This window comes from Quercus suber, unplaced genomic scaffold (genome assembly GCF_002906115.3).
Source record: "Quercus suber isolate HL8 unplaced genomic scaffold, Cork oak 2.0 scaffold_9, whole genome shotgun sequence".
Taxonomy (NCBI): domain Eukaryota; kingdom Viridiplantae; phylum Streptophyta; class Magnoliopsida; order Fagales; family Fagaceae; genus Quercus; species Quercus suber.
Window position 1 is genome coordinate 592,545 of NW_027069475.1, and position 24,398 is coordinate 616,942.

Sequence of the window (24,398 nt, forward strand, 5' to 3'; positions counted from 1 at the left end):
CCAGTTGGGTATTGGGGTAAGGGTTCAACTGTAGGTTGGTATAAGGTATTGGGATTCCTTTACTTATAACCGCTTATTGTGATAATAGTAAATTCTTGAGAGTTGTGACCTTAAAATCACCTAGTGAAGTTTTTGCCATGTATGTTTTCTCATTTGAAAACAAATCACCGTGTCAACTTTATTTTTCGCTGCATATTAACTTAGTTGGTGATTTATTTGTGCTACCACGCGTATTGCATGTTTCATGTTAATTAACTTATTTAATTCACTTGACTAATTAATTAGTTAATTTATCACTAAGGATCAATACATTCTTGGTCTATCAGCAATCTGGCATGCATGCTTTACATGAGTTCTATAAATATTGATTTTTAAAATAAAAAATCAAAAGACTCAATTTAAATATTTATTTGCATCCACATGATACAGACTTCATTTATGTATTTATATTTGCCTTCTCGCAAATCGTGATATATACTTTTTTTTTTTTTGGATCTGTCTTGATACATACTTAATTGGTGGAGTATGGGAAAAAAATGGTATAAAAAAATTAATTGTATTCCTCCAATCATTAGCTTCCATTCATTCCTGTCTTTCAACTTTCAAGACGCTATTTGCATTGACTGACATCTATCTATAAATAACAGCATTAATGCATACCAATGCATTACCCAGTTTTGCCTTCGCAGCCCTCAAAAGTCAAAACAGAAGACTAACCATGGCTATCCAAACACAAGGATTTCTCCAAGACTCCAACTTGGAGCTGAAGCCCGGAACAAGTTCATGGTTGTCAGCTCGCAAAGATGTTTGCCGTGCACTTGAAGAGTACAGTTGTTTTTGTAGCGGAACTTGGCAATAAAATTCCTTTAGAGCTTCACAACACAATGTTTAGCTCAGTTGGAGAGTTGTTTGAGTTCCCCATGGAAACCAAAAGGAAAGTCACTTCTGAAAGGCCTTTCCATGGGCTACTGCTCCTTTTGAACGCATGTTGATTGATAATGCAACCTCCAAGGAAGAAACTCATAAGTTGACCAAAATCTTCTGGCCTAATGGAAATGATCATGTCCGGTGATAATCTAATCTAAATCTTGTCTTCTCTTTTTTTAATTATAGTTCTTAATTGAAAAAAAAAATAAATAAACCACAGTATTCTCTAATAGCTTATGCTTGATACTTTTTATTTTTAAAAAACTTTGTACAATTATGTAACAATAACACTTTTTAATTTGTTGTGTTTTCCTCTTGGTTAGCGAGAGAACTAATTCATTCATGAAGCTTTTGGCGGAATTAGATCAAATGGTGACCAATTCTACAACTGATATCTATTAATAAGCAAGGGTAATTTAAAGTTTATTTTGTTATTTAAAGGACACAAAAATAATCATTATTTGAAATTATTACAACAATTAAAACAAATGTAGTAATTTTATTTTCATGGCATGATGGTTTAAAATTAAATCATGCAGCAAAAACAAGCAATAATGGGAACAAGCAACAAAACAAGAAGACAATAATGAAATTAACAAGTGCAAGTAATGAAACAAGATCAATTTTATTATGTAATGCATGCTTAAAGTTAACTGAGGGGGGAAGGGGGGGGGGGGGGTTGGGGGGGGGTGGTGTGGAGGGATATGTTTTGTTCCAGGCCTTGTTTTTATAGAAAATCATTCATCCTCTTTTTTTTTCCCCTCTAAATTAAAAACAATAAGACCCATGCTTTTTAATCCATTTATGGTGTAACAAATTTTGGGTGTCAGAAGATTAATGCTTTAGCAGCAATTTTTTGGGGGTGGGCTAGAGCTTGTGAGAATTGACGGAGAGTTCACTTCTAGTTGAGATTAGATTTTAATTATTGAAAAAAAAAAATGTAATGCGTGGCTAAGTGTGATATGTGGGGGTAACTATAAAATACTCTGATAATAAAATAAATACGCAGTTCCTTATCTCTCGTATTAGTTAGTCTCACTAACATGGTGGGATAAAGAATTCACTTTTGATAATCTAATAGTTACAAATTATAACAATAAGAGGGGGAGGATGGAGGAGAGAGGTTTGAACTTTAGATGTCTCAAATATTGGAAATATCATGATGTGTCAATTGGGCTACAAGACTTTTGGCAACAAGATAAAGAATTTCTACTTCGAAAATTGGGGGATAAAATATTTTTGTTTTTGATATCACAATACTTTTATTTATTAGTTATATTTAGAGTACATATTCAGCCAAAAAAAAATTGAAGTACATAACATGTTTATTCATTCCTATATCCTTATTGAAAGCCCATTAAACTTGTGGGAAGCACAATAAAAATAACTTTTTCTGCTTTTTTTTAAAATTTCTTATAAAAACATATCTAAACACTTTTGACTTAGGAAGACGCTAAAATCAACCCCCAGTGCGCAATAAAAATAGCATTGAGATATGCTTTTCTGGAATGAATGAGTTCAAACACCACAATAGGCTTTGACTGAAAGTTCTCCGTGACTAGCTTGTGCTTTTTGTTCTTTGAAATATTCAAGAATATTTAATGGACGGTATTGTAAAGGGTGATCTTCATCAAAATTCTTCTAGCACACATATTGTCCCACATCATTTAATGCAAAAAACCCGAGTGAATATCTCGTCTCATTTTCAGTACTCAACGTAATTCAATGGACACAAGCTTGTATCCAGTCATTAATGCTCCATAACTTGTTCAAGTGAAACATGCATCGCTCAATTATAATAGAATATATTATAATAACATACTATTTCAAAGGGTACAATCTTGAAATTATAAATTGATAAGTCTAAGTAATATTTTTCACAACTATTGACATATATAGTTTATTGTGAATTAATGTAGATAATCAGTTAAAAAGTAATGTGGCTTCAATCATATACAAGTAATGTGAACAGTTGCGCATAATATTGTATATGGAATATTACTCATGCTCAATAAACAAAGTTGTTACGTACCAGTTCCGGAAATTAAGGCATAAATTGATCACTACACTAAGGAAAAAAATACAATTGTTTCATGAAAAATTAGAATCATAATTACTTTTAGTTTCCTAACATGTTTTACATTTTATAAGTTTATACTAGCTAGCATACTTTCATAATATTTCCCACTATAATTACCTATATATTTTCTCATATTCTTAAATATTTTAGGTAGTATAAGAAAGAGGAATGCTTATAGGAGATTTGTAATGACAACCATTAATTATAAATAACCCACCTGGAGCAGTGGCGGAACTAAAATTTTAGTTGAGGGGAGGCAAGAATTAAAGTAAATATATTTTTAAAATTTTTTTTAAAAAAATCGATATAAACCATTGTAAGCAACTGTAATTTTCATTAAAAAAAAATTATACTAACAAATAACAACCAAAGCAAGAGATTTATTTAAATCCATAAAGACATTAAAATCAGTTTGTACAACATTGCTAAAAGTAAATATTGAAGCCTCTTGGTTTCATGTTGTACTTTTATTATCATCTAGACCTCTTTAGAAGTCAAATCTGGCAATGAGGGAAGCTTTTCTATTTGTGGCCTTACTAATTTATGGTGTATTAAGTATGTTATATGTAATTGTTTAACTTTTGTAATGCAATGTTATCTCTATTTGATGCTTCCATTTCCATTTCTTCCTACTTCCTAGTTAGGATAGTTGCTTTTTAGCTCCCTTCATATTTTTCAACTTTCATAATATAGTGACAGTGTGACACATCATATTATTCATATTTAATGACTCGAGTCATGTAATATAATTTTTCATTTTCCCAACTTTGTTCTTTAATATGGTTGATTGCTGTCTGATTAGTGCAACAATTAATATACATCTATATGGACCCATTAATTATATATCATACTATTTTTTTCTCACTACAAATGCTTTGTTGTAGAGCCACAAACAATTGAAATTTCTTAAATAAAAAATAAAAATAAAAATGGAAAAATTGGGATAAACATCCAAAGTGCCGTGAATAGTGACATGCTAAATCCTAGGAGAAGATAAATTTATTTTAAAACAATAGTGATGTCAGTTTTGGTTTAAAAGGGGAATAAAGTGCACTGAATGTCTCTATGCCGTGAAAATTTTCCACTTTCTTTGGTGTCAGAGTTATTTTCTTGTTTAAGTAGAAATTGCTATTTTGTTTTGTTTTGTTTTTTTTTTCCTTAGGTCAAAGGGGGCAAAGCATTTAATGATTTCTATATACTAGTACTCATGTGCTTTTTTAGGAGGAGTCAGGGGGGCAGTTGCCCCCTCTCAACCCCCCTGGCTTCACCCCTGCGTTACACAAATCAAAGCATTAAATGTATTAACCGTTTGTAATGTATTAACCGTTACAAATGAGAATGAATGCAGAGATCCATTGGTCATTAAAGACAAGATGGCTATAAAGCTAGAGAGGAACAAAACCAAAAGGTACATAATTCTAATCCCAAAAATACTCCCAAAGTTGAATTCCATTGTGATATTCCAATTGAATTCCAAGTGACTTTATCATAGATTGGAGGGTTTTTGGCACACACCACACCGGTGTATCCATATTTTTTTGTTTCACATCTTATTGCAGGTTTGTCCCTCGACGAATCCATCCTCATTGTCCGTCTGCATAGAAGAGAACTCAACTGATGATTTTTTGCATTATCAGTTTCTCATTGGCAAAAACATATATTTGGCAAGATTAATAAATAAATTTTTCAACACAAAATAAACAAGTTCAACAATAAATTCGGCCAATTATTAAATTTAATGGCATTAGACAAATATATCTAACATATAAAAATGAAAGTGAAATAGAAAGGGAAATAAAATCCTTCTTTACTTTCGAAAACAGACATAAGGCATACATGGTTAGCCAGAAGATTCACACCAACAAGCATGATTGGCTACTGTGATATGCCTACTTTCTACCATTTTTGCCAATCATGCATCTTCACATTTACAGCCTTTTGTATTTGATACAAGTAGAATCCATCATATTGCACTGTCCAAATGCAATGGTCCCCACCACAATTCTTTAACCAATGATCGTCAGCAAGATATACATCAAAACTAGCATTGAAGTTATTGTACCAAAAAGAACAATAAAATCTTGTCGTGCCATATATAGCATTATGAAAAGAGAATTCCCATTGTTCATTAGGATGAAGAGTTCTAATGCCCAAATCATCTTGTTCTGATTGACAATGATAGTTTATAGTTTCGTTGTTGAGGTTGTCGACGATTCGTACATGTTTCTTTTTAAACGAATAAGAACTAATTAGTGAAATAAAATCCTTCTTTATTTTCGAAAACAGACATAAGGCATACATGGTTAGCCAGAAGATTCACACCAACAAGCATGATTGGCTACTGTGATATGCATACTTTCTACCATTTTTGCCAATCATGCATCTTCACATTTACAGCCTTTTGTATTTGATACAAGTAGAATCCATCATATTGCACTGTCCAAATGCAATGGTCCCCACCACAATTCTTTAACCAATGATCGTCAGCAAGATATACATCAAAACTAGCATTGAAGTTATTGTACCAAAAAGAACAATAAAATCTTGTCGTGCCATATATAGCATTATGAAAAGAGAATTCCCATTGTTCATTAGGATGAAGAGTTCTAATGCCCAAATCATCTTGTGCTGATTGACAATGATAGTTTATAGTTTCGTTGTTGAGGTTGTCGACGATTCGTACATGTTTCTTTTTAAACGAATAAGAACTAATTAGGCCAGAGACCAAGAGAAGGACAAACACAAAACTATAAAACTGGGATATTATCTTTTGTTTCATCTTGCTAGTGCTCAGAAAAGATATTTGATTACACTTGAAATGCATTTCACTTCTACTTTTATAGCCCAAAATTATTGAGTTGTACGTATACAAAACATGTCCAAGCCCAAAATTATTGAGTTGTACGTATACAAAACATGTCCAAATTCAATGTGACTTCTATGTGTTTCAATTTTTATTGGAAAAGGTGTGCTAGCCTTACATAAGGTTTACTAAAAAGTTATTAATACCTAATTAATCGTCATTAATACATGACCTAAAAAGTTATTAATACATAATGAATCCGTCATTAATACATGACCTAAAAAGTTATTAATACATATCTTAATCGTCATTAATACATTACCTAAAAAGTTATTAATACATAACGAATTTGTCATTAATACATGACTTAGAAAGTTATTAATACATAACTTAATTTTCATTAATACATTATCTAAAAAGTTATTAATACATAATGAATCTGTCATTAATACATGGTCTAAAAAGTTATTAATATATAACGAATCCGTCATTAATACATGACTTAGAAAGTTATTAATACATAACTAAATCGTCATTAATACATGACCTACAAAGTTATTAATACATAACTTAATCGTCATTAATACATGACTTAAAGAGTTATTAATACATAACGAATTCGTCATTAATACATGACTTAAAAAGTTGTCAATACATAACTTAAGAGAAAACATTAGGTTAGGCTGTGGCATAAAACACTAGTTTTATGCCATCCAATAATCCTTCGCCACGTCACTCATCACTTAAATCTCTGGAGAAATAGAACAATTTCAAAAAAAAAAAAAAAATCATGCTGTTTTCCTCTGCTTCACCGCATCTTGTCCTCTACTTCATCTCTGCTTCCTCCCTGTGAGATTATGGGTGTAGGTGTGGGTGTGGGTGAGGAGGACACTAATCAACAAGAAGACAACCTTATTAATAAAAATAATCCCTCTAATTTTGGGGTTCAAGAAGCTTCTTTCAGAGAAAATGTTTTGGACTTTGAAGCTAGAGAGAGGTGGATCTTTCTTCTTCTTCTTTATCTTTTCTCTTTTTATTTAAATCTCCGTTGTTTGTGCTGAGAAAACCAATGAAAAATCTGTCAAATTTGATTATTGAATCATAGGGTTTCTTCCCCCACCCCCCCCCCCCCTATTTCATAGGGTTTCTTCCCCCCCCCCCCCCCCCCCCCTTATATTATAAAATTGGGTTTATTCGCAAGGGTGGGAATTTCTAGAGATTATGTTCATTTTATGTTTAAGTTTGAAGACAGAGAGAGATGGGGTTTTCTTCTTCTTTTTCTTTTTCTTTTTTGTTTTTTCGGTTAATCTGATATCTCTTCTCCGTTTTTGGTCCTTTTTTTTTTTTTTAATGTCCATTATCTTCTAAGAAAACGAGGGAAAATCTAGGAAAATTGATTTTGAAACATGGGGTTTTTGGTGTTTTTATTTTAATTTCATAGGGGTTAAGAGAAAGGGAGGAGGGACTTCCTGCGTTTAGTTCGTTTTCCTGGGTTTGGAAGTAAATATTTTGGGTTTTCCTGCATTTTGAATTTTCTTCTTTCTTTAATTCCCTAGGTTTCTTGGCAACCAAACATACTTTCGAGTGTTTCGTGGTCACGGCAGAGGACACAGCGTGGTGAAGCAGAGGAAAACGGCGAGACTATTTTTTATTTTTTTTTGTAAATCATTTTGTTTCTCTTTCTCCTTAGGGATTTAAGAGATGGGTGACATGGCAAAGGGCTATTGGATGGCGTAAAACCAGTGTTTTACGCCACAGCCTGACCTAATGTTTTCTCATAACTTAATGGTTACTAATACATGACTTAGAAAGTTATAACTTAATCGTCATTAATACATGACCTATAAAGTTATTAATACATAACTTATTGTAATTAATACATGACCTATTAAAATTATAATTGTGAGCACAATTGTTCTCTCAAGTTTCAAGTGAGCACTATTAGTCTCTTAAGTTTAAAAAATGAGCATTATTGGTCATTCTATTAACTTTGATTAATTTTATTGCTCATATGTCTAACGAAATAATGATGTGTCAACTTTTAAGTGACATGGCATATTTTTTATTATTAAAAAATTACACATGATCACCAACTCACAATCTGAGTTGTCAAAAAAAGTTTTAACTTAGACTTAAATGTCAGCCTCCATTGCAATACCAACAACCAAGCCGCAACTGCTGTAGGTCTCATCGTGAAATAAAAACCTCACACATTTTTTTTCTATAATATACACTTGGTTCAAATCAAATATTAAAACTGAAAAAAAAAAAATGATTTCTTTTATATAAATTTGGATCTTTTATGTAGTTAGCTATGGGTCTAAACAATGAAGTTGACCCATTCTTTGGTAACAAAGAAACGGAGGAGAATATCAAGCCGATCCATTCTTTTGAATAGATCTTTTAAGGGGGAAGAAGACAAAATGGTTTGGACTCTATGTAAAAGTCATAGATTCTATGTGAAAGATTAATACAAGGCTTTGAGAATAGGGGCTGACAAGCTTTCCTTAGCAAAATATATGGCGAGTTGAGGTCCCATGATGTGTGGCTTTTATTGGTTGGCGTCATGAATAAATCTTAACGTTGTATAATTTGGGAAGATGAGGTATTATAATCCTTAATTAGGGTCGTTGTGGCTTTTGTCAAGAGTGGTGGAGTTCGGTAAAAAGATTTGGATTTAGCTATGAGTTTGTGATGGTTATGGCTTGATATTTGGAATTTCTGTGGAGGCTTGTATAGAGGTTCTGGCTTAAGGGTTTTGGGTTGTATGGGGATTGGGATAAGTCTAATCTGTAAAAAGAGTTTGAAAATTCAGATTGTGAGTTTGTGCGTATGTGTAGTTTTTTAATAATAAAAAATATCTCAAGTCAAGTGATTTAAAAATTGACATGTCATTATTCTGTTAGACACGTAAGCAATAGAACTAATGAAAGTTAGTTGAAGGACCAACACAACACATTTTCAAATCTTAAGGGACTAATAGCACTCACTTGAAACTTGAGAGACCAATTGTGCTCATAGGGTAAACTTCAAAGACCAGCAGTGTAGTTTTGCCAAAAGTTATTTACACATAACGAATCTGTCATTAATACATGACTTGAAAAGTCATTGTTTGTTTGTTTAGACCCCTTAAAACAAATTGTTTAACCTAATATATTAGTCAAGTGATTACTTAGGTTAATTATCATATTGAGGTTAAACAGAAATAAATCATATCATGCAGTGTGGAAAAATAAATAAGATAACGATATGATTACCCATGAAAACTAATGAAACAGTCCAGTTTCAAGGTAAAATACCTGGGAAGGATTTGATGTAGCTATCCTCAAGGTAAAACAAATTCACTATGATAGAATGGAAGTTTACAATAGATTTTTTCCTAAATTCTAAAGCTACCTCTTGTAGAACTTACTCACATGACCACGTGCAACTCCGAATCTACAGACTCTTCTATCTTGAATTTGTAACAAAAATATCCACGTTTGTGATTTTGAAATCCCACTCAAAGGTTTCAGATCACCATTAGTAGTTAATCTTGTAGCAGCAACTTCTATAACACTGGGTCTTGAGTTTCTTCAAAGAATATTGCCGGTAGAATACTTGAGAGAGCTTTGGTTCTAAAATCCCTAGATCTGCAATTAGAAGCATAAAAATCACTCCTCTCTCTTAAAAACCCCTCTAGGGTTAGCTTATAATGTCATTTAAATATTGGGAAAAAAAAACAGAATGCGATTTGGGCTTCAAATGAACAAGTTATGGGCTTTTTACGTTTACAAATTTTTGCTGATTTGCGACTTTCGATTGATTGAAAAATTCTCCTAATCGATCAAAAAATTCTCTTGATTGATTGAAAAATTTTCCTGATCGATCGAACCAGTCTAATTTTGACTTTCTAAACCTGTAGCTTGTATGTTCTTTGAATTCTGACTTGCAGCACTTTGAGCATTGTCTAATATGACTTCATAGACTCTAAATCTATATCTAGACAAGTTTATATTCATGGTTTGCCAATTGTTCTAAACTTTTAGAACCTAACATTTATTAATACATAACTTAATCGTCATTAATACATGACCGAAAAAGTTATTAATACATAACTTAATCATCATTAATACATTACCCAAAAAGTTATTAATACATAATGAATCTATCATTAATACATAACTTAGAAAGTTATTAATACATAACTTAATCGTCATTAATACATGACTTAGAAAGTCATTAATACATAACTTAATCGTCATTAATACATTACCTAAAAAATTATTAATACATAACGAATCCATCATTAATACATGACTTAGAAAGTTATTAATACATAACTTAATTGTCCAGAGTCCCCCAAGGCGTCCTTCTCATCAAGATCCACATCCTTGACAATGGAATGAGCCGTCTAGATTGCATGCTACTCGTCCTTCACCAGAAGAAGGACCTGCAGAGGGACTAGCTCATTAATGATGGGGCCACGAGCCATCATCAAACCCTTACCCAAGCCATGACAGGGAGGGTTAGGATTCCCTGGGATCCCGTCGGGTCTGAAGCGACGGGTTGGCTGATGATCTTCTTCGCCAGACGTCCCCCATCAACTTGATTCTTCCTCTTATGGCTCGTCTTAGTAGCAGGGCTTGGCAAACTGCTAGCCTTTCTTTGAAGGTCTATAGCCTTAAAAAAGAGACGGACAAAAATACTTACGTCGGTAGGATTGAGCATCCAACCTTCTCGCTTCAACTATCAGCACTGGTCCTCCACAATATGCATTGAAAGTATCAAGCATCACTAGCTTCTTCCAACTCCTCTCTATTAAGGGGATCTGTAAGATCCGTCTCAAAAAATCCCTCTGCTCCTTGTTGATCACTGTCGACGCTTGAGCTGACGGACCAAAAACAAGAAAGGGTTAAAGACAGAATAACAGGAATATGCAAAAAAGAGAAAGGTAGTATCTGATTTTATGGCTGTAGACACCACATTTTGTACCCATTAATAAATTTTGGTCTCTGGCCCTAGTGATGAGCTTGACATATGTCAACCAAAGGTAATTAATGAATTCACAATAGTTTGGAAGTAATCACAACTTAAAAGTACTCAAATTTCTTTGAAATCAATACTAAAAAATGACCTTTACTCACTGTTTTAACCATAACTTCTGATCTACAAAGAATTTCTGTGTTAGGTTTGTTTCATTGGAAAGTAGGTATCTTGGGCTTCAATTTGAACATAAATTTTGCTTAATTTGAACTTATATTGAGTAAGTTATGACTATTTAACATTAGGCTAACTAGGCAGTTCGATTTTCTGGGTTTTAAAACTTCATTTTAAGGGCCCAAAACACCATTATTTGATGTGGGCCGGCCTATAGACCCTTGAGCACGTGCAAAGATCACTAAACAGCCCCCAAAATCCTTATTTTTACTTACAAATACTCACTTTATGTCTCCAATCAAAGTGCTAGCTAGAGAGAGTGATTTTTTTGCCTCCATCTTCTCTAAAACTTTTTTTTCTCTTTTCAAAACCCTAGGGCAGCACCTTAGAACCTTTTTTTGCAAAATTAAAACCTCTATTTAGTTAGTTTTAAGGCAGAAAATATTTTCCAAAATTGATTTCTCAAAAGCCTTTTTCAATTAAAGTTTGTTCTTGAGTTGTGATTACCTAAACTTAGACATGGCAAAACGGGTCGGGTCGGGTTTGCGAGTCAAAATGGGTCATTTTTAAACGGGTTAATCGGGCTGCGAATCGGGTCGGGTTTACCCGTATTTTTCAAACAAGTTTTTTTTTCTTCAATTACAAAAACAAATCAATGATAACCTGTTTAGAGAGAATGAAAAAAATCAATTACGCAAATGAATTGCACTTAATGCCACTTGTTAATATCTTTCCAATTCTGATTGTTTTGAGCATGACAAAAATTATTTATAGTCATAAATTCATGATGGAAAAAATCTTCAATGTTAAAAGTTTACTGTCAAAATGCATATAATTACAAGTTTACATCTTCAAAAAGAGATAGATCTTAAAACAAACAAAATAAGTAAGCCAGCAAAGTAGCAAGTTATCGGTCTTCTTAAGTGTACATGTTATTGTTGCATTTAAAATAATAGTAAAGTTAGATTACTTAAAAAGATAAACTAAACAAAAAAAGATTTAAAAATAAACATAACATATTAAGTAAAGAAGAATAAGTAAATATTTTATAAAAATTATACCTCAATATCAATCTACTCAACATTGGTAGTAGATTTAGCACTGCAAATATTCATACTTGCAAATTGTAACTTAAGTTGACCAATTTTGTTAGCATCTTCATCTACAATACAATATTTTAATATAAACTTAATGTACCATGAAAGCAAATCAATAAAGAAATAAAATTGTATAATTATTACTATAAAAAAATGAAATTACCTTCAAATCTATATAGCCAACTTTTAATACACAACGTAGCTTCCACATTTTCAGGTAAAAGACGTGTTTATTTGTTTGTGCTTTTGGCTTTGGAGTTTGGACAATGGACTATAGCTCAGCTCAACTGAATGATATATATATATATATATATTTTTTTTTTTAAATGGTTGTCTACTTGTCTTGACTCTTGCGTCACTTGACAGCCATGGCCCGTGTTATGTAACGTGTTGAGGACCTTTTGTCCTATCTGATGGCAATTGATTTGGCAAGGCAAGCACTGAAGCTAGGCTAGTAGCTAGCTTCTCAACAACAACAACCAAAAAAAAAATGCTAGGCTAGCTAGCTTTTATTGGTAGTCATTCTCCCTAATGTATAATATATATTGATTATTAGTTTTTGTACTTTGTGTTTTATACACTTAGTATCAGGATGTAATTTAAATATTTTTTTAGCGAATTTTTTTTAACGGGTCGGGTCACGGGTTATTCGGGTCGGGTCGGGTTGACCCAAAAAAAAAAAATCGAGTCGGGTCACGGGTCAACCTGTTTTTGCTTTAGGTAAAAAAAAAATGGGGTTCGGGTCAGGTCAGAAAATTCTGACCCGTATTGCCATGTCTACCTAAACTATTGTGTACTTTTGATTATTCTTGTCCTATCAATCTAATCTTTGTGTTGTAGGCACTGAGGGGTTGGTTAAACAAACTCTAAACTCATAATCTAAAGCAAGGTAAGTATTCTTTCCATGAACTCTTTCCTTGTTCAATAAGATTCAAATGAGTTTCTTAACATCGTTTTTATATTTGATTTGTTTGATGTTCATGATTATGTTTGATATGTATTAATATGATTTTAGGTTATTTATAATATGTTCTTCTTGTTCTTATATTGTTATTGCAATCCCTAGGTTAGTTTAATATGTTTATTGATTTAATGTAGTTTTGTTTAATTGTTTGTTTTGTTTCATGTTTTGTTGTTTATGTTGATGTTTTATGTTTTTGTTTTAGGTTAGTTTAGCTTTTTATGGATTCTAACACGCTTGTTTGATCTCACATGTTAGACCTCTTACCAGAATATGTTTAACCTAATATTATACTAAGTTGATTCAAAAGATTGTTATTCAAGATTAGGTTAAACACAAAATAAACATAAACAATAAAGCAGTCGAAAATAAAGAACACGAAAATCTGATGACCCAAGAAAATCTAACCGATAAAAAACCTGAGGAGGATTTAACCTAGCTATCCTCAAGGTAAAAACAGATCCACTATGAAAGAATTGAAGTTTGTACAATAAGATTTAGACCACTAACATCCTATTACTACCTCGAGTATAAAACTTACTACCACGACCATGTGAAAGTTTCAAGTCCACGAACTACTTCTTTGCTTGGCCTTTGCAACACAAGCACCCACACTTGTGATAAAAAACACAAACTCTCATGTTTGTGACTCCAAGACCACCCTTGAAGGGTTAGATATCAACACCTATGATGACTAGAAAAGGTACTAACTCCTACAATACCGAATCTTGAGATTTTTCAAGGAATAACACCAGTAAAAGAAATGAAAGAGCTTTTTGGGTACAAAACCAAAGATACAAAAGAGGCACACTATTTTCTCTCTGAAAAGCCTTATAAAAACGTGTTTAGGGTTTCCTTTATATACTAGTAGCGTTTTACTTGAAACCCAATACGTTTAAGTAGAGTTTAGGCTGAATTGGAATTTATGTAGAAAATTAAATCTGCACGAGTTTCAATCGATCGAGCTTTGCAAATTTTGACTAATAAATCCTGCAATCACTCGATTCTAATTTTACACTAAATCACATTTTGAGCAAGCCTAAACCTAGACTCTATGTTTTGATCATGGTTTGCCAACATAATACATGTTGAAGTTCTAATACATTAGTTCCTAAGATCTTAGAACCTAACAAACTCCCCTTTTGGCAATCCGCAACAAAACACATTACAAAAAGTAAAATGCTCAAAATAAAAACAGCCCAATTACATGTTGAAACCCTAATTACAATTCAACCTAACCATTATCTATCAATTGCAAAAGTAGATAGCAACTGCGATTGAATTAACCCGTAAATTCCTGAAACACTCAACAAACACATAAACGCATGTGTGGAAAATACAAGTAAACCAAAATAAACAAACTAAAGCAAATAACAATTATGCGAACCAACTTTTCCCCTAAGTTAAATACATTAAAATTTTTATTTTCTCCCCCTTTCAAAAATAATTTTATCTCCCCCTAAGCAAAACATTTTAAAAACCTTTATAAATAGGATTCCCACATTTCATCTATTTCTCCCCCTTTTTGTCACGTATTGACAAAGACAACCTAATCAAAGAGTAAATAGTAAACATATGCAACAAAGAATAAGAGAAAATAGAGAATTAGGGGAACACAAAACAATTCAACTCTATAGAAAATAGAGACAACTCCTCCTATGAAGAGCAACAACTCCCCCTAAGAACAACAAAGGTTAAAAACAAGTTTCTCCCACTATAAAAATAGGAAAAACAACCCAAGTTTTGGGAAAAACAGTTTTGGGGAAAATTTAGGAGGTAGAGATAAATAAAAAGACACAAACCAAACTCAAAAAAAATTGAGGTTATATATGAACACAAATATTCTCTCTTTCAATAAATGCACACTTGACACTATGTGACCCATAAGCAAATGGTCTTATGAACTCAAATCAAGTAGAGAAAATATTTACACATTAATTATCCATCATATCTCTTAAGAAAAATATTTTCTGCAGTTCACACATAAAAAATAGCATATACTAAAATTTACAAAGGACTCAAAAATTAATCAATCACTTTTTAAATCAAGTTGAGTACCCAATTTAGCAAAGTGTATGCATGTTATGTGTGAAAACAATGAGAGATATGACTGCAAAACTGCAAGATGGATGCAAAAAACAATGCAATGCATGCGAATCCTAAACATAAATGATGCATAAAAAACAATTTGGTCAAAAACTTAGAAACTGAAAATTTTTCAGTTTCGATTAGTTGAGCATCAATCGAATACCAATCGAGTTAGGCAGAAGCAAGCATAAAAAACCTAGAAATTTTTGATTGATCAAAAAACGGATTCGATCGATCGAGGCTCTAAAAAACAGAATTTTTTGAAAAACCAAAAATTTTTCTGCAGAATCATTTTTCAAAAGATTTTTCATGACATGAAATGCATGTAAATGATTCTAAAAGTTTTTCAAAACACATAATCTTCAACTTTTTAGGTTTTAGATTTTTCTTCTCAAAATTTAAACCAATCCTGAAAGAATTTTGCATCAAACATCATAAAGTGTATAATCTTGGATGGCCAAACCAAATTCACACACAATTTCATGTACTAAGTTTAGCAAAAAATAACTTGTGAAGTATGTGCAACTAATAATAGCATGAGATACATGTGAGGTAATATGTAGATAGTAATCAATCACAATTTCTACATTATTCATCACATAAGTTTGTAAGTAACTATCACCTAAAGAGTTACATCATATAACTCTCACATCTCCTAGAAAACAAGTTTGCAATCATGCATTTTTTTTATATTTTTTTTATTTTAGCCTTATAATGCACACACCATTTTTATTATATTTTTTTATTCCAAGGCTACACCCCATTTTCTTTTTGTGCATGTGCTACACTTTCTCGAGTACAAAATCTTACAATATGCACTAAGGTGTTCATGATTGGCTAGTAAACAGTGGTAAGATGGTTATTTATGCATTTTTCTTAGAATTTTTTAGTCCTTACAATCAAAAGCATGTGACTTCAAAATTAAGATCATGTGATCAAAAACTATAAACAACTCCCACACAACATGCACTATGTAGTTAAAACTAGGAAAGTGCAAAAAAATAAGCTCATCTAAGCTAAACAAGGTACACAGGCATGTTATGCGAAGATAATAGGCCAACCTCAATTACATATTCATGATGTGTAATACAAAACACATAAAAATCTTTTGGGTTTAAAAAATTTTAAGACCAAAACTACAAGCACACATTATGCTAAATGAATAAAATGCAAAAACAATGCATGACAGTGCTAAACTAAGCTATAAAGGGTACTCAAACAAGAAATATCAATTTCTTAATTAACTCATGAGTACATATACAAACTAGTACATACTCATACAAAATCAATCATACACTTAGTTGAGCAATACATACTATTCAAGTTTCTCCACAACGTTAAGCATGTTCTAAATCAAGAGAGAGATATCATAATTCATGTAATCCTCAAGAAAAATAAATCTAGACGCAAAATAAAATATATTTGTCTTTTTGAAAATTTTCAATTTTTTTGGATTTTTGAATAATCAAAACAACCTAAGAAAATAAAACAACCAAAAACTAAAAGTAAGCATGTCCACAAATAATTGAAAGAATTCAATTAGGGACAAGTCAACAACACTCACCTTAGAAAATCTTTTCTCACCCACATAGCACAAGTCTTTGGCTTTGTAGGTGAAAAACCATGAGAATTAGAGTGTATTTGAGGGATTACACCAATCTTCTGAGAAATACTGAAATCCTGCAAATTCCTTTCACAAGCCAACAAGCTTAAAGTTTTCAAAAGAATATGAAACAATTTATATGGACTTATAGCAGGAGAAATATCATCACATATCCTAGATTAGAATACAGAATGTTTAAATTTCAATTTATGACAATTAGGATGAATGTGACTGAAGACACCACAAAAGTGACAAACAAGAACAAATTTAGGAACATCAGTATTCCTAACAACAAATCTAGTCTTAGATTTTGGTCTTTGTCTCAACAAAGAACAATTTGTTCTAATATGACCAATAACACCACAAAGGTGACAAGTAGGCACAAAAACAGATTTATTATGCTTTCTAACAATAAGTTTAGACTTAGGTTTAGAAACTTCAGCGTCTACATCGAAACTTTTATCTTTGTCTAACCTAGCAAAATAAGCCATTTCTTTCTTATTCCTCTTGAAATGAGGGATATAAACTTTTTTAGCTCTAGGCTTAAGAGAAACAAAAAAACTTCTGTTATCAACAACAGGCTTGGTACTAGTCAAATTTTCAATTTTAGCTTTAGATTCAACTAACTCTTATTCTAAGCTTTTCATCTTCTCATCTTGAGAGGAAATTTGATTTCTCAAAAATTCATTCTTTTTATTAGATTAATCTAATATAACAACCAATTCCTCTTTTTCAAGATTAGTCAATTTTAACTCTTCCATGAGTTTCTTAGCAATTTTCATAGATTTCAAGAATTCCTTAGGGAGAGTTTCACAGACATCAATAAGATCAACAGAAACAATAGTGTCATATTTATTCAAATCATCACAATTAAAAACAGTAAGACACTTAAAATTATCCATGATGGCAGGGATCAAGGATCAACTCTAGGTATAATAACCTAAATCAAGAGCTAACCCACTCTGATACCACTTGTACATTTTTAGACCCCTTACCAGAATATGTTTAACCTAATATTATACTCAGTTGATTAACAAGATTGTTATTCAAGATTAGGTTAAACACAAATAAATATAAACAATAAAGCAGCAGAAAATAAAGAACACAAAGATCTGATGACCCAGGAAAATCTAACCAGTAAAAAACTTGGGGAGGATTTAACCTAACTATCCTTAAGGTAAAAACTGATCCACTATGACAGAATTGAAGTTTGTACAATAAGACTTAGACCACTAACATCCTATTGCTACCTCGAGTAGAAAACTTACTATCACGACTATGTGATAGCTCCGAGTCCACGGACTACTTATTTCCTTTGCCTTTGCAACCCAAACACCCGCACTTGTGATAAAAAACACAAACTCTCCTGTTTGTGACTCCAAGACCACCCTTGAAGGTTTAGATCATCAGCACCTTTGATGACTAGAGAATGCAGCAACTTCTACAATATCGGATCTTGAGATTCTTCAAGAAATAACACCAGTAGAAGACACGAGAGAGTTTTTTGGGTACAAAACCATAAATACAAAAGAGGCACACTTGCCTCTCTTTGAAAAGCCTTATAAAAACGTACTTAGGGTTTTCTTTATATACTAGTAGTGTTTTACTTGAAACCCAATACGTTTAAGTAGAGTTTGGGCTGGATTGGAATTTCTGCAAAAAATTAAATCTGCACGAGTTTCGATCGATCGAGTCTAATTTTCGATCGATCAAGCCTTATAGATTTTGACCAATAAATTCTGCAATCACTCGATTCTAATTTTAAATTAAATCACACTTTGAGCAAGCCTAAACCTAGACTCTATGTTTTAATCATGGTTTGCCAACATAATACATATTGAAGTTTTAATATATTAGTTCCTAAGGTCTTAGAACCTAACAGTAAGTGATTGGCCCAAAAAACCTAATTTGGTTCCTAGACCTAATCTAGGTGGCGACTCCATTAGTCTATAATGACGGACGATTAATTACACTACGGAAGACTCACTAGCGGTATCTAAAACTCTCCAAGTATTATTGAACTCAACTACATCCACCCATTCTTCTGGTCTACACACCCAATCTGTCCCCTAAACAAAGAAATGTCTGCCCTTCCAATCTTGATTGGAATCAGGCACGTCCGTCACTAGTTTCAATGTCGCCTTTCACATTACGAAATTGTAAAAAACCCTTTGAACTTGTTATCTTCTAGGCTTTATAACAGAAAAAGAACTCGTTCAAGGTAAGCTAATAGTGGCCCCCACTCATCTGCCCCAACAACACCTCAGCACCAATAAAGATCCTCTAGGTGTTGGGATAGATTTGGCTAACGAACACGTCTAGGTAGTCCGTGAGCTGATGGTGCAACGCAGTAAGAGGCAACCTCAGCTTCGCAACCAAGGCAGACTCATAAAAGCCGTTGTCCGCCGTCCGTCTGGAGTAGCACTTCTCATTTTTACCAGGAAACCTTAAAGGTATATGGCTAGGTATACAGTTATGGAGTTTGTTAAACACCTTCACTGACAATTCGGGGAGAAAGTTGTTCACTGACCAGATCTTAGGGAGAATAAAAGGCCTAAAATTGTCACGTGATGATTCAAAGCCATCTCTGTCTCCTTCCCTATCCTTTTCCTCTCCGTCCTCTTCTTCTCCATATTCTTTTTCTCCGTCTCCCTCAACTTCATCCCTCTCCCCCTCTATCTCTTCTCCTTCTAATTGCATCTCTTCATCTCCCACCACTTCTTCTTCTTAAAGGTGAGCTAACGGCTCCCTCCTAAAAGTCCATCCAATCTCCCACCATAGGGTCATTACTCGACGGACCAACATCTTCGTCATCTAAACGAATCAATGAAGCATGACTGCTCGTTGCTTTACTACCACTTGACATCCTCTCACATATAAGCAATGAATAGAAGCTGGGCAATCACTCACACGTAAGCCAAATACTAGACCGGTGACCAAGGAGGGATGATTGAAAGAAGAATGAGTATATAAGGAAAAAGACATTACCTGCAAAGACGACAGTAGAAAATGAGCTCGACAAAGCAGCGAATAGTAGGCGACAGGCTGATAGGACTAAAGCTAGAGCTTTGGGTGAATTTCTGAGTGAAATAAGTGAACTTCAATAGGGCGTGGGCATATTTATAAAACAAAGGAGCAAGAAAAAACGAAGTGACATGACGCTTCCTATGAAAAAATCAAAAGACACAACATGTCACCCCACAAAATGCAAAGACCTTTTTGCCCCTCATTTATGACATAGATTGCCAGGACGAAGAACATTAAATGATGAAAATATTCTATGTACTCTGCAACCCTTCAACTACCCTGACGAGTCACGGAGTAAGGGGTAGCTAATAAGGATATTTTCGTCCCACGGGAATTTTCATTGTTCACCCATCCTGAATGACCCTGATGGGCTCAAGACTCCATTTCTCTCCATCCATTTAGGTACTCACAGGAACAGACGATCCCCATCCTCACCATCCTGACAACAAGCTGCGAAGCCTATCGACCATGAGCCCATCATTATAGAGGCCTCAAATCTGTCATGATAAGTTCCCCAGTCGGATCTTAGGGTACGAACTAATGAAGATGCGACCCCTAGGAAACTTATTAGGTAGGACACATTCTATAGACGAATCGTTTCTCGTGTTAGCAATTACACACTGACGAACAGAGGACCACACCGACAGGTAGACCTAATGGGCCCCACAATCCTTTATGTATTCTCCACGCATATATCCTCATATGACAATATCTTGCGCACCACATCCAAAGACCCTACTACACGCCCATATCTTCCTCATATGGAAAGACACCCTAAAATCATGGAACCCTAATTCTAGATCTTCTCTATAAGGAAAGATCCCTACATTCAAGGGATCTCGGTTTGCTATTCACCACTATATAAGCATCAGACCTCCTCTTCTCCCAAGTACACAAAATCCCTAGCTCTCTAACTATAGAGTTCTTGGAGATTTCTCATTCACTAACTTAACCTTCGAAGGGTCTTTGGTTGGCTCCCCACTAGTGCTCTCTGTTTGGTTCCTGGTTTCTTGTTCTTTAGATACCCATTGGATTGATCGAGGACAATGAGCTCACTGACGATTTTTGTGCATCATCAAACAGTATTGTAAAGGGCAATATTCATCAACTAATTCTTCTGGCACACATATTGACCTATCATTGAATGCAAACAACCCGAGTGAATATCTCATCTCATTTTCAGTACTGAATGCAACTCGATGGACGCAAGTTTGTATCCTGTCATTGCTCCATACCTTGTTCAAGTGAAACATGCATCAATCAATTATAATAGAATATATTATAATAACATACTATTTTGAAAGGTGCAATCTGAAATTATTAATCAATAAGTCGAAGGACACACAATATTTTTCACAACTATTGTCATAATATATTATGAATTATAGATAATAAAAGGGGAATTCAGTGATGAACCCAGTTAAAAGTAATGTTATTTCGATCATATACAAGTAATGTCAACAATTGTGCATAATATTCTATATGGGACATTACTCAGGCTCAGTAACCAAACTTGTTACCAGCTCTGGAAATTAAGACTTAAATTTATCACAACACTAAGAGAAAAAAACATTTGCTTCATGACAAAATAGAATCACAATTACTTTCACTAGTTTCCTAACATGTTTTACATGTTATAAGCTTATACAAGCTAGAATATTTTTATAACATTTCCCACTATATTTACCAATATTTTCTCATATTCTTAAATATTTTTAGGTAGTATAGTATAAGAAAGAGGAATCCTCATAGGAGTTTTGCAATGACAACCATTAATTATAAGTAACCCTCCTGGAGTGCATCAGTTGCTAAGAATATAAAGGTTGAAGGGGAGGGATCAAAACCAATCCATTCACCATTCTTAGTTTTTATCTCAAGGCCCTTTATACGATTTTGATGAAGTATGGAAGTTAAGTGTTTGTCCGTGTAGTTTTTAAGGCCTGTGTTGGTCCCTGTCTTTTGAGGTTCATTATACTTTAGAAATGGGACAGTATGAGTAGTTGAATCCATGTGAGAGTTATAGTACTTCTCTGAACCATAGTTTTCAAATATCATTCTCTTCACCAATATATCTAATTCTTCCATCTACTTCACATATGAATCTGCAATCTCACTAACCAAGAGACAAATCTCAAAAACTAGTGTTACAGGATGCAAAACCATTAATATGTATTGTTTAAAGGAGAATGCTGAAATTACTATACAAATTTTACTACAAGAAACTTATAAACTGACATGACACTAGATGTGAGATTTCTGTTCAAGATTGTAATAAATATATTTGTAAAGCACGCATGCATGTAGTAAAATTTTAGTATCCTTAGCATCATTCTTGTTTAAAAAATCAGGTAATGTAAGAAACAACAAATTTCACCATTTTTTTCATAACTTGTTAAGGTGACAAATTATAATTGATATAAAATTACTTTCACATGTCCACCATTGGTACCATTTTCATTACCAAATCAGTAATTAATTATGAAAAGATTTTATAATTCATTGTGTTAATAGACTTTTTTTTTTTTCCAAAATACTAAGTATTTTAAACACATACACACACACAAGGAGAGGGAAGAGGTCTTAAAAAAACTGACAGTGGTATATATCCAAAAAAAAAACTAACTTTTGGATATATAGTACAGACTTTAAACCTCTTTAACTCACATGCATTTTCTAATGTGGGATTAACCCACTATTTTTTTTTTTTTAGAATACTAAATATTTTTAACACACACACACGGGGAGAGGGGAGAAGGTCTTAAAAAAACTGACAATGATATTATCCAATAGACTTATTGTTAAAAACCAGTACTTACTTATATCAAAGATAAAGTTTTTATAGACTCCTATGTTTTGTCAACAATATAAGAGTATTTCAAGCATTATAAATCATACAAATAGCTAAATGTATGTGTTTCTGATAGAGATGTCCATATATTTCAAATCCCTCTTCTTCAATCACCAAACGTTCATGGAGAGCACTAGAGGCATAGCCATGGAAAGGCTTTTCATAAGCGATTATTATTATTATTATTTTTTTTTTTTTTTTGGTTTCTGTGGGAAAATCAAACAACTCACCCACTGCATCAAAGATTTTGTTGTGAAGTTGTAAAGAAACTTTATGGCTAAGTTCTACTACAAAACAACCATACTCTTTAAGTGCATGGCAAACTTGTTTGCGCATTGAGAACCATGAACCTGCACCAGGCTTCAAGTCCTCACTAGAGAAATCAAGAACTGGAATCTTGGTCTGTGTTTGTAGCCATGGTTAATGGTTTCTTTTCCTGTCCACCTAGAATCTATATATATATCTAAAAGCTGAAGCGTAACATTTATTGTTGCTACGCTCCAGTTGAGCCACATTAACATCCATGTAATTATATTTTTTCTTTCCAATTTTCCTATAATTGTTTTTAACAATTATTTTTTTTAATAATTACACTTTTCCAACCTTTCTTCCTTTTCTACCTTTTCATCTCCCTACTACTTCTCCAACCTTTCCATCTCTCCACTACTTCTCCAACATTTCTCCCTCCCTTACCTTTTCATCTTCCCACTACCCTCTACATTAATATCATTCTTCCCACTACCCTCTACATTAATATCATTCTTCCTATTTTCCTTCATCTTCCTCTATTTTTGTCTCTTCTTATTCACACCCTCTACTATAAATTTGTCACTATCTCTTCCATTTTATGCATAGTTTTCCCTCACAATAAAAAGGTTCTCTCTCTCTCTCTCAATTTGTTTTTGGATTTTTTTATTTTTCTTGCATCTTTGCTTTAGGTTGATAATTTTTTATATTCTTTAAAACTATACTTTGGGTTAATGTGATTTAGTTTAGTTTTTTAAATTGTTTTTGTTTTCTTTTTTATTATTGTTAAATGTTATCCTATTGCATTATAAAGAATTAAATATAGGACATAAAAATATAATATAATTCTATTACATAGCATGATTTGGATAATTTGGTATTTATTGTAATTTAGTATTTATTCTATTACATAGCATGATTTTTTATAGTGCTCAATTTAGATGCCAAAATATGAGACTTTACTAATTTTTGTTTATTTTTTAATCATTTGTGAAAGTTCAAATAATGTGTAAAACATCAATGAACTTTTGGACTCCCAAAAATAAACTTACCAACACAAGCTTATAATCAAACAATACATGTGCCGAATATGAAATATAAGCTATACCCAAATTGGTAACACACACTAAACCATAATTAATCACAACCACAGCAGTAATTAAAAGGTAAAGAGGAAGGGGAGAGAGATGCAAACACAAAGATAATACAGCGATATGTTATCGAAGAGGAAACCAAAGTACTCGGTGAAAAACCTCTCTGTCGCCCTTTAGGCGGTCAATAATCCACTAGAAAATGAAGTTAGGATACATGAATAGTAGAAGACCCTCCAAGCCTAATCTACCCAGTGCACCTAAGCCCTCCAAGCTTCTTACTCAAACAGGGTTACGCCAAACTTTGTCTTTTCTAGCTTACCAGATCCTGCAATAGCCCATTGCATCAACTAAATGAATTGGTCCCTTCTGAACTGCTTCCCAAGCACCAAAATACCTCCTCACTGATATGGGTATGGTGAGATGAGGATTTGGCTAAATGTACCTCTCAAGGATATGACAATGGAGAGGGTGAGAGTAGAGGAATT

At 33.1% G+C, this 24,398-nt stretch overlaps 1 pseudogene; it reads right to left on the reverse strand.

Annotated features, from left to right (window-relative positions):
• Window positions 1-2,445: 2,445 nt before the first annotated feature.
• Window positions 2,446-22,981, reverse strand: LOC112040824 (2-oxoglutarate-dependent dioxygenase AOP3-like; annotated as a pseudogene).
• Window positions 22,982-24,398: the final 1,417 nt, after the last annotated feature.